Genomic DNA, 9,254 nt, shown 5'->3' with positions numbered 1-9,254 from the left:
CAAACAAGACAATTGATGAATCTCTCTGGTTAATTATCTTTTTTCGGCCTCTACATGTGCTAAACTGCCCATAGATCGGCGACTTGAGGCATCTGCTACAACATTAGCTTTCCTTGGATGGTAGAGAATGTTAACATTGTAATCTTTCAATAACTCAAGCCATCACCTTTGTCGCAAATTCAACTCTTTTTGCTTGAAGATATATTGCAGGCTTTTATGATCTGTGAACACATCAACATGAACACCATATAAATAATGCCGCCATATCTTAAGTGCATGGACAACCGCAGCTAATTCGAGGTCATGGGTCGGATAATTATGCTCATACTTCCTTAACTGCCTTGAAGCATATGCAATTACTTTCCCATATTGCATCAGGACACATCCTAACCCAACACCTGAGGCATCACAATACATGGAATAACCATCTGGACCTTCTGGAAGTGCTAAAACTGATGCTAAGGTCAACCTGTTCTTAAGCTCTTGGAAACTCTATTCACATGCCTCTAATCCCTGAAACTTAGTCACTTTTTGCGTCAGCTTTGTTAATGGTGCTGAAAGAGACGAAAAACCCTCTACGAACCTTCGGTAATATCCTGATAAGCCTAGAAAGCTACGAATCTCTGTCGGAGTGGCAGGTCTAGGCCAGGATTTCACAGCCTTAATCTTCTAAGTGTCTACCTTTATACCTCCGTCGGATACAATATGCCCCAAGAATGCTACGGACTTTAACCAGAACTCACACTTAGAAACCTTAGCATACAATTTATTATCACAGAGGGTTTGGAGTACTGCTCGCAGCTGATCCACATGCTCATCCTCTGAATGTGAATAAACCAGAATATCATCAATAAAGACTATCACGAACAGATCCAAATATGGCCGGAATAGGCTATTCATCAAGTCCATAAATATGGCAGGTGCATTTGTCAACCCGAAGGACATAACAAGGAACTCAAAGCGGCCATATCGGGTCCTAAAGGCTGTCTTGGTGATATCTTTCTCCCGAACTCTGACCTGGTGGTACCCAGACCTTAAATCTATTTTTGAAAAGCATCTAGCTCCCTACAACTGATTAAACAAGTCATCTATCCTTGGAAGTGGATATTTATTCTTAATAGTTACCTTGTTCAGTTGCCTATAGTCGATACATATCCTTAGCGAGACGTCCTTCTTCCGTACAAACAATACCAGTGAACCCCAAGGTGAGGTACTGGGTCTGATGAAACCCTTCTCTAGTAAATCTTTTAATTGTTCCTTTAACTCCTTCAATTCGGTAGGTTCCATTCTATACGGAGAGATGGATATTGGTAAATGCATTCTTGGAAGCAAATCGATGCCAAAATCAATCTCTCGCTCTGGAGGAATACCTGGAAGTTTATTTGGAAATACATCCGCATACTCTTTGACTACTGGAATAGACTGAAGTGTAGATATCTCAGCATTCGCATCTTTAACTCGCACAATATGATAAATACACCCTCCTGCAATCATTTTCCTTGCCTTCAGATAGGAAATAAAACTGCCTCTGGGTGTCCCTGTATTACCTACCCATTCAAGGACTGGCTCACCCGGAAAATAAAATCTAGTTGTCCTTGCTCGACAATCAACCATGGCATAACAAGCTGCCAACCAGTCCATGCCCATGATAACATCGAAATCCAACATCTCTAGTTCAACTAGGTCGGCTAAGGTCTGACGACCACAAACTGATACCGTACAACCTCGATAAACGCATCTAGCGATAATCGATTCTCTGACTGGTGTAGATATCGCAAAAGGATCACTTAGTATTTCAGGCACTATACCAAATTTCCTCGTGACAAATGGGGTAATACATGATAAAGTAGATCCTGGGTCTATCAAGGCATAAACATCGTGAGAACAAATAGTCAACATACCTATCACAACGTCTGGTGAGGACTCTTGGTCCTGTCGACCTGCTAGCGCATAGATACGATTCTAGTTACCACCTGAACTGGACCCTCTACCTCTGCCTCGACCTCTGCCAGCTGAAGACCGAGACTCGTGCCCTGAAGAATGCACGGACATAGTTGATCCTGTTGTTGAATTTGCTGGTTTCGCCATACCCCCAGAATCTCTATTTGGGCAATCTCGCATCATATGCCCTGAACGTCTACATGTATAAAAAGCATCGGAACCAGTTCGGCATTGGCCGAAATGTCCTCTACCGCAGATGGCACACCGCGGCAGAACTGGCCATGTCTGCCTAGAACCTCATTGTCGCTGCACTTGATGCCTGGGAGCTCTCACCTGGTCCTGACCAAGTATGGCATTCATACCTTTGTAACCCTGTAGTTGAGGTGGCAGAGGTCTAGGTGGCCGTTCGAAGTACTGGGGCCTGTAACTACCTTGAGACTGCTCCTAAGACCTAGAAAATCTCATCCTCTTACGCTGCCCTGACTCAGACCTCTCCGTACTCTACTGCCGATGCCTACCCCTCTCTATATTCTAGGCAAATGCCTGAATCCAGGATATATCCATATTATATTCAATGCAGTAGTGGCACACGCCTCGGTCAACTCTGGGGCCAACCCTGCTATAAACCTGTGGATCTTGTCCCGCATAGTAGCAACTATAGATGGTGCATATCTAGCCAATGAGTAAAAACAGATACTATACTCTCTAACACTCATATTGCCCTGCTTGAGGGCTAGAAACTTATCGAGTCAGGCCTGTCGGATCTCTCGCGGTAAGTATTGGTCAAGGAAGGCATCTGAAAAATTCTCCCAAATAGCAGGAGGTGCATTACGTCCCCTAGACCTTTTTCATCCCTCATACAAAAGGATGGCTATATCTTAGAGTCAAAAAGCTACTAACTCAACTGCCTCTTTCTCCGTGGCATGCATAACCCGAAAGATCCTATGAAGCTGATATATAAAATCCTGTGGGTCCTCCTTCTGATCTGTTCCTGTGAACTTTGGGGGATTCAAAGCAATAAACTCTCGGACCCTTGAACTCCCAGATCCCTCAGAATGTCCTGCACTAGCGGATGCCCTAGCCTGTTGTTGGGTAGCTACCAACTGTGCCAACAAATGCACCATACTCCTCAAGTCTTGATCTGATGGAAGCGGAGGGGGAACTGGATGTGCGGTTTCCCTAGGAATCTCCTCAGGTGGAGGAGGAGCCGGTAATCGCTGGGTAGGGGTCTCTCCATATGACTCTGATTGAGCCCCATCTGTTGGGGGTACCCTGCTAGTCACCTCACCTACTGTTGTTTCTCTCCTCTGGCTAGCCGTAGTCTTCCTAGTTACCGTCATCTGTGAATGCAAACATCAACACGTAAGTTTAACTCAAACTTCCTACAACTCAGTGCTACAACACGATTCAGATTTTAAAAAAGGGTAACCAACTCCTAAATGCCCTATAGTCCCCTTCTTATATAATGTGGTGCACCACACAACTATAAACAAGACCCTACTAGACACGGCTTGTAAACTCCATAGGACAGAATTGCTCTGATACCACTTTTTTCACGCCCTGAGCCTGGGGGTGAGACCGGCACCCAGTGCCTTACCTATCCTTGCATACCATTGACGACTAAGAGACTCTGAATATGTAATGTCATATTTTTGACATGGGCCACATTGCAAGATAATGTGCGATGCAAAATATAAAATTGAATAGAGACTGATGCTGACAAAACGTCAACATAAAATAGGGCTGGCAAGTCCGTCATAATTACTACAACTGACAAGCCAACAAAATATACGTACAGAGCCTACAAGTCCAACATACTGCACTAACTGACAGGATATATCTACAAGCCTCTACTGATAGATGCATCGTGATCGGAACAGGGCCCCGACCTACCCTTAACATATCTACATATATGCACAAGATGTATTCAAAACTACTAGACCCGGATACTCTGAAAGACGGGGAGCTTACCAATAAGGCTGAACTCGGGCATACACCTAATGAGAAGGTCTACTCGTCTGTATGTCCGAACCTGCATGCATAAAATACAGCGCCTCTAGAAAAGGGACGACAGTACGAAATAATGTACCGAGTATGTAAGGCAATATAGTGAAGGTGAAACTGAATTAATAATATTATAACTGAAAACAACTGGGAGTAAAATAAAATCTGAAGATATGCTCATCTGCTGATACTGACTCAATTCTCTCAATATAATGAGTAAAATAGTTGCCCGACCCTATAAGGCTCGGTATATATATAAAGTTGCTCTGCCTTAGTAGGCTCTCTCATAAGCGCTCGGTCATACTAGGATTTTTATCTCGACAAACTGGGCTCGTTAATAGGCTCTCGGCCACAGCAGGCTCGGTATATAACTTACCATTTAATCAGTGGTTGCCCAATAGAGGCCTGTCCATCGATTATAGCTCGATGGTAATGAAAATACTTTTAATACTATATATATGTAAACTCTCTGCTCTTTTGATCGGAAGAAGGAAATACTTCTGAATATGCAGTCCCGATAAGAAGAATATGGTAACTTACAAAACTAGGAAAATATATGTAATTTGTGAGACTAGCAAAATATACGTAAATTACGAGATACAAATTTTTTTTTATGCCTCGTTATCATACTTGTCTAACTGCAATATCATGCTAAAATGAAGGAAAATATTAACATTAACATACTTATTTTTGCGAAATTCTTGAATGAAATTTATACTTGGATTTGAAATTGGAACAAAATTGCCTTGTGCTCCTAGCGTTTTTGGCTTTTTGAAACAGAGGTATCCTCTTCACTAGAATTTTGGAGATCACTAGCAGTTTCCAATATCTCCTTTTCCCAAGAATTGGAGGACTCTTCAGTCACTCCATCCTTCTCACACTCACTATGGCTTCAATGTCTTTGAAATGAGGTCAAAGACAAATTTGGGTTCTTGGTTTCCAACGTCCTTTCTTTGGTTTGAAATCCTAGGTGGAAAATGTTTCTAATTCTTTATAAAACTTGAAAGAATTTACTTTGATTCACTTGAATCCTGAGCAAATAAGGTTCTTGGTTTTTAAAATCAAAGGCATAATGTTTGGATAATGCTTACAAAAGTCTTCTTGATAAGACTTATAATTTAGTCTTTTGAAACTTTAAAGACACATGTAAAGGTGAACAATAAGTCACCTTAAGGGGGGGGGAGGCTTGAGGCTGCCACATTCTCTTGGGGGTGATTTGTTAATTTTTATCCACTTATTAGTTAACCGTATAATATTTCATTATCGGTTAATTAATTTATTACCCGCATAATTTAAAAATTACCGCAACTTACTTAAAATTCTATTTATTTTCAAAATACTCCATATCTACTTTATATATTATATTACCGTGGTCATATGGTACCTTGCATGGTACTAGTTTATAATTATCGGGTATTATTACTTGATCCTTATTTTATCCCAAATTGGCCATTTTCAATGAAACTTGTTTTCTCTAATTCGTGCATCCTTTAACCTTCATGACACTTTATTTATCACTTGTTATAAATAGCGTAAATACGTTAATGTCAAGATGATCTCACCCCCGAGTCTACGTCAATTAACTGGAGATGAAATTTTAACGTACGAAAAACACGAGATGTAACATCCTTCCCCCTTGGAAACATTCGTCCTCGAATGTTCTACTCCCCGTGATCCATATAACTTTGGCAGGGTCGCCTTTATAACAACACAACTACCAACTCTCCCTGTAGAAGCTTAATAATCCAACGCAATACTAGACCACAATTATCAATAACGACAATGGCCTCACATGACCAATGACAATAATCAACACAAGAATTTATATACGTACCTTATAATTATGACGTCTCAGTTGGACCCTTCTCTGGAGGAGGAAATAAGTAGAGATATCTAGACTTCATATTTTCCTCGGCCTCCCAAATCGTCTCTTCCACATTGTTGCTTCTCCAAAGTAACTTCATGGAGGCTACCTCATTATTCCGCAGCTTGCGGATTTTTTGGTCTAGGATGGCAATCGGAACTTCCTCGTATGATAAGTTCTCTATAATCTGTACATCATCTGTGGGCACTACTCGGGTAGGAACGCCAAATGCACTTCCGTAACATAGATATGTGAAAAACCGGATGGATAGACTCCAATTCCGAGGTAAATTCTAACTCATAAGCTACTTAGGACACTCTCCGAATAATCCTATAAGGTCCAATATACCGTGGGCTAAGCTTGCCTTTCTTGCCAATCCTCTTCACACATTTCATAGGTTACACATTTAAGATCAAATAGTTTAATGTCACGTGAATCTGTTATTAGCACTAAATACCCAGTGCCTAAATGAGAATGTTATTTAGTGCATGAATGATGTTGGGTATTTGTTGTTTGAATTAATCTTACGTTTTCATTAAAATTTGGTGGTTGCAAACACTAAGTCTAGCTTAGTGAGTCTTGACTCTTCTTGTGAAAGAGAGTCTATGACCCCAAGATTAATTCTAACAAGGAATTGGGATGGACCCATGAGAGTGGTAGTCCCAATTAACGGGTTAAACCTCGAGAGAGTAATTACCCAACTTGAACCATAAGTTGCTTGGGCAAATTGGCCTACCCAATTGGTCTCGAGAGAGTCAATTGGGAAAAATCACTCTCTCTACCGAGAGGTGTGAGAGTGGGTGCAAAAGTGCAACGGTTATAGCATAAGTCCCATATTCATCATTCTTGCATTAGGAATCTCTACCCGTTAGTTGACCACCTAGGTACATGTCACGGCCCTAGTGCCTTTCTCTATATTGCATACAACTTAGAATCATAATTTTAGCATAACTTAGCTTTACAATTGTAGTTGATAAATTGTAGCTATTAATCAAAAGAAAACCAAAAATGTTATAAGATCAATTAGGAGCTAAAACATAGTCCTAGACTATACAAACACGTAACTCCAAATTGAAGTTCCCTGTGGAAAATTGACCCCGATACCGCTATTGGGTAAAAGTATTAGCGCCCACTCTTCCTCAGGTCGAGTCCGCTGTGATCACTTTTTGGCGCCGTTGCCGGGGACCGCCGGTATCAAAAGTCTTGCAAGCAACCTACACTAAGCTAAGCGGGCTAGAAGCTAAAGTGAATCTTTTTTGGCATCTTTTTCTTTGCTTTGACCGCAACTTTGTTTGGTCTTCCTCTTTCCTTCGGCCCATCTTTCAAAGCTAGCAAAAAGTTCGAGCTTTCGGGATCTCTCTTGAACGGCGGTCGGTCAGTCCTTTTCTTCTGTTTATGTTGAGACTGATGCTTTGACTGTCTCCCATATCATTCGATAATAAAGATCCACTACTTGCCTTGTCGACGCTAAACTCAGTACCTCGCTTCCTTACTAGTACACCTACTAGACCCATACTCATTACGAATGTGTTCACCAGACATCTGACTTAGCAACCTTCTGCTTAGACCGGCAACGATAAGGAAGGAGATCTATGGATAATGGGATATAGAAGTCAGGTGCGACGGTCAGCTCAGTCAGAGCGGAAGCGGTCAGGCAAGGTTATCGTCAGACAATGTAGTGCAAGCGACGGGTAGCGCTTGCCATATGAAGAAGGCGACTACAATGGGAGACGAAGGCGACGTGGGCTTGCCATATAGATGTAGCGCTTGCAAGGCAATTCAGACGACGTTAGCAAGATGTAGCGCTAGCTAGGTTAGGGTAGCGCTTGCCATAAAGAAGCTAGCCAGAAAGCAGGTCAGGCAGGCGAGCGATAGTACAAGCAAGCTAACACGCGGGCGAGGTTGAAGGGGTCTTGCGCAACCTTCGGATTATCGCAAGCGCAACCTTTGACCCCTTCGTCGACAACCTCTCATTTGTTCGACTACTCGCGGGGCCTGCTGCGTTTAGGTATAAGAAGCCCCACCCGGGAAAAGAGTGTAAAGCAGTACTTATGTTAAATTGTGTCCCTTGTAAACAAAAAAGCTCATGCTATAAATTGCTAATGAAGACCGGGTCCCCAGTCGCTGACAATTGAGTGTGGCATTCCATGCAATGAATATATCAGTCAATGATGTTGCCAAGGTAGATATTTTTCTTTGCCTTTCAAGATATTGCGTATAAAGAGAAAGATAGCCAGTCCTCTTGGGCGGCCGAGAGTGTTATGTAAAAAGGACCAAGGTGGATCCTATCCTAAAGGATAAGGAGGAGGAGTAGGAGCTAGCTTTAGGGGCGGAATCGAAGCGAAGAAATTAGTTCATGCCACGATGATCTATATGGAAGGGAAGTTTTGGAAGATATGGCACTTTAACTTTAGGTCAAATGCTTTTTTGGATGAAACTTTCTTATTTACTATCCCGAGTAGTAAGATTTTTAATACATATTTTAATACGGATACTCTATCTGCTACTAATTTCTTACTTATTAAGAAAGGGTCATGGTCATATAGACATTTTGCTCTTTTTTTCGCATTTTTTTGACTCCCCTTCCTCAAGTGGAGAAACGGATTCGTCCAGTTCTACTAATACTATAATTATAAGATCATCCCATACAAATTCACTTCTAGTTAGGCAGGATAATCCGGCGCCCGCCCCCCCTTCTCTTCAATTCTCATTTTCTTTGGGGTCGTCAGTTCCCAAAGCTTGAGGATCTGGAGATAGACCTCTATGCTCGAATCCGTCTCTTAGAAGCACTACAAATCGACCAATTACCTCCTCAACTTAATGCTGGGGGATACGAAGAGTTAGTGAGAAGCTTTTTAAATGAAACTCGAACTCCGATTGAATTTCTATCAGCGGTAAATAATGAGCTGTTCGATATCAAAGTTTTAGAGTTAAAAGCGAATCTTCAGGATCAACTTTTTAATCTCTTTCTCAATGAACTGGACAGCGAATTTCTTCCGATTTTACGCGAATCCCCTTTTAGGGAACAAGGCTTAAGGCCATAAATCCTAGAGTATATAATTCTGAAGTTAGACAGAGCCGGTCTGACCGATTCACATCCCCGCGATCCTGTAATGAAGACAGTACTTGAATAATTTCTTCAGAGAATGCTACTTCAACTATAGCAGCAAGGGCGAAACAGCCCCGTCTATCATGACTTTCTCCATTATTTTCGGAATGGGGGAGACTAGGTGAGGGGTGAACCTTCTGGCTGATTCAATCTGATGCTTTCAAATCCGCTTAAAGAGTACTTTGGTGTCACTTAGTATAGGGAAGTGTCCCTTTTTGTTGTCTTCGTCCATCTTTTTTTATCCCATGCTTTCCGTTGGTCAACAACCAACCAAAGTGTTCTATACTTCTTCACTACTCGTACAGGTTTGACGGAGTTAAGCTGTATTGAGGGAAT

The sequence above is a fragment of the Nicotiana tabacum genome, chromosome 7, assembly GCF_000715075.1.
Source record: "Nicotiana tabacum cultivar K326 chromosome 7, ASM71507v2, whole genome shotgun sequence".
Lineage (NCBI taxonomy): Eukaryota > Viridiplantae > Streptophyta > Magnoliopsida > Solanales > Solanaceae > Nicotiana > Nicotiana tabacum.
Note: the sequence above shows the minus strand (reverse complement) of the source record.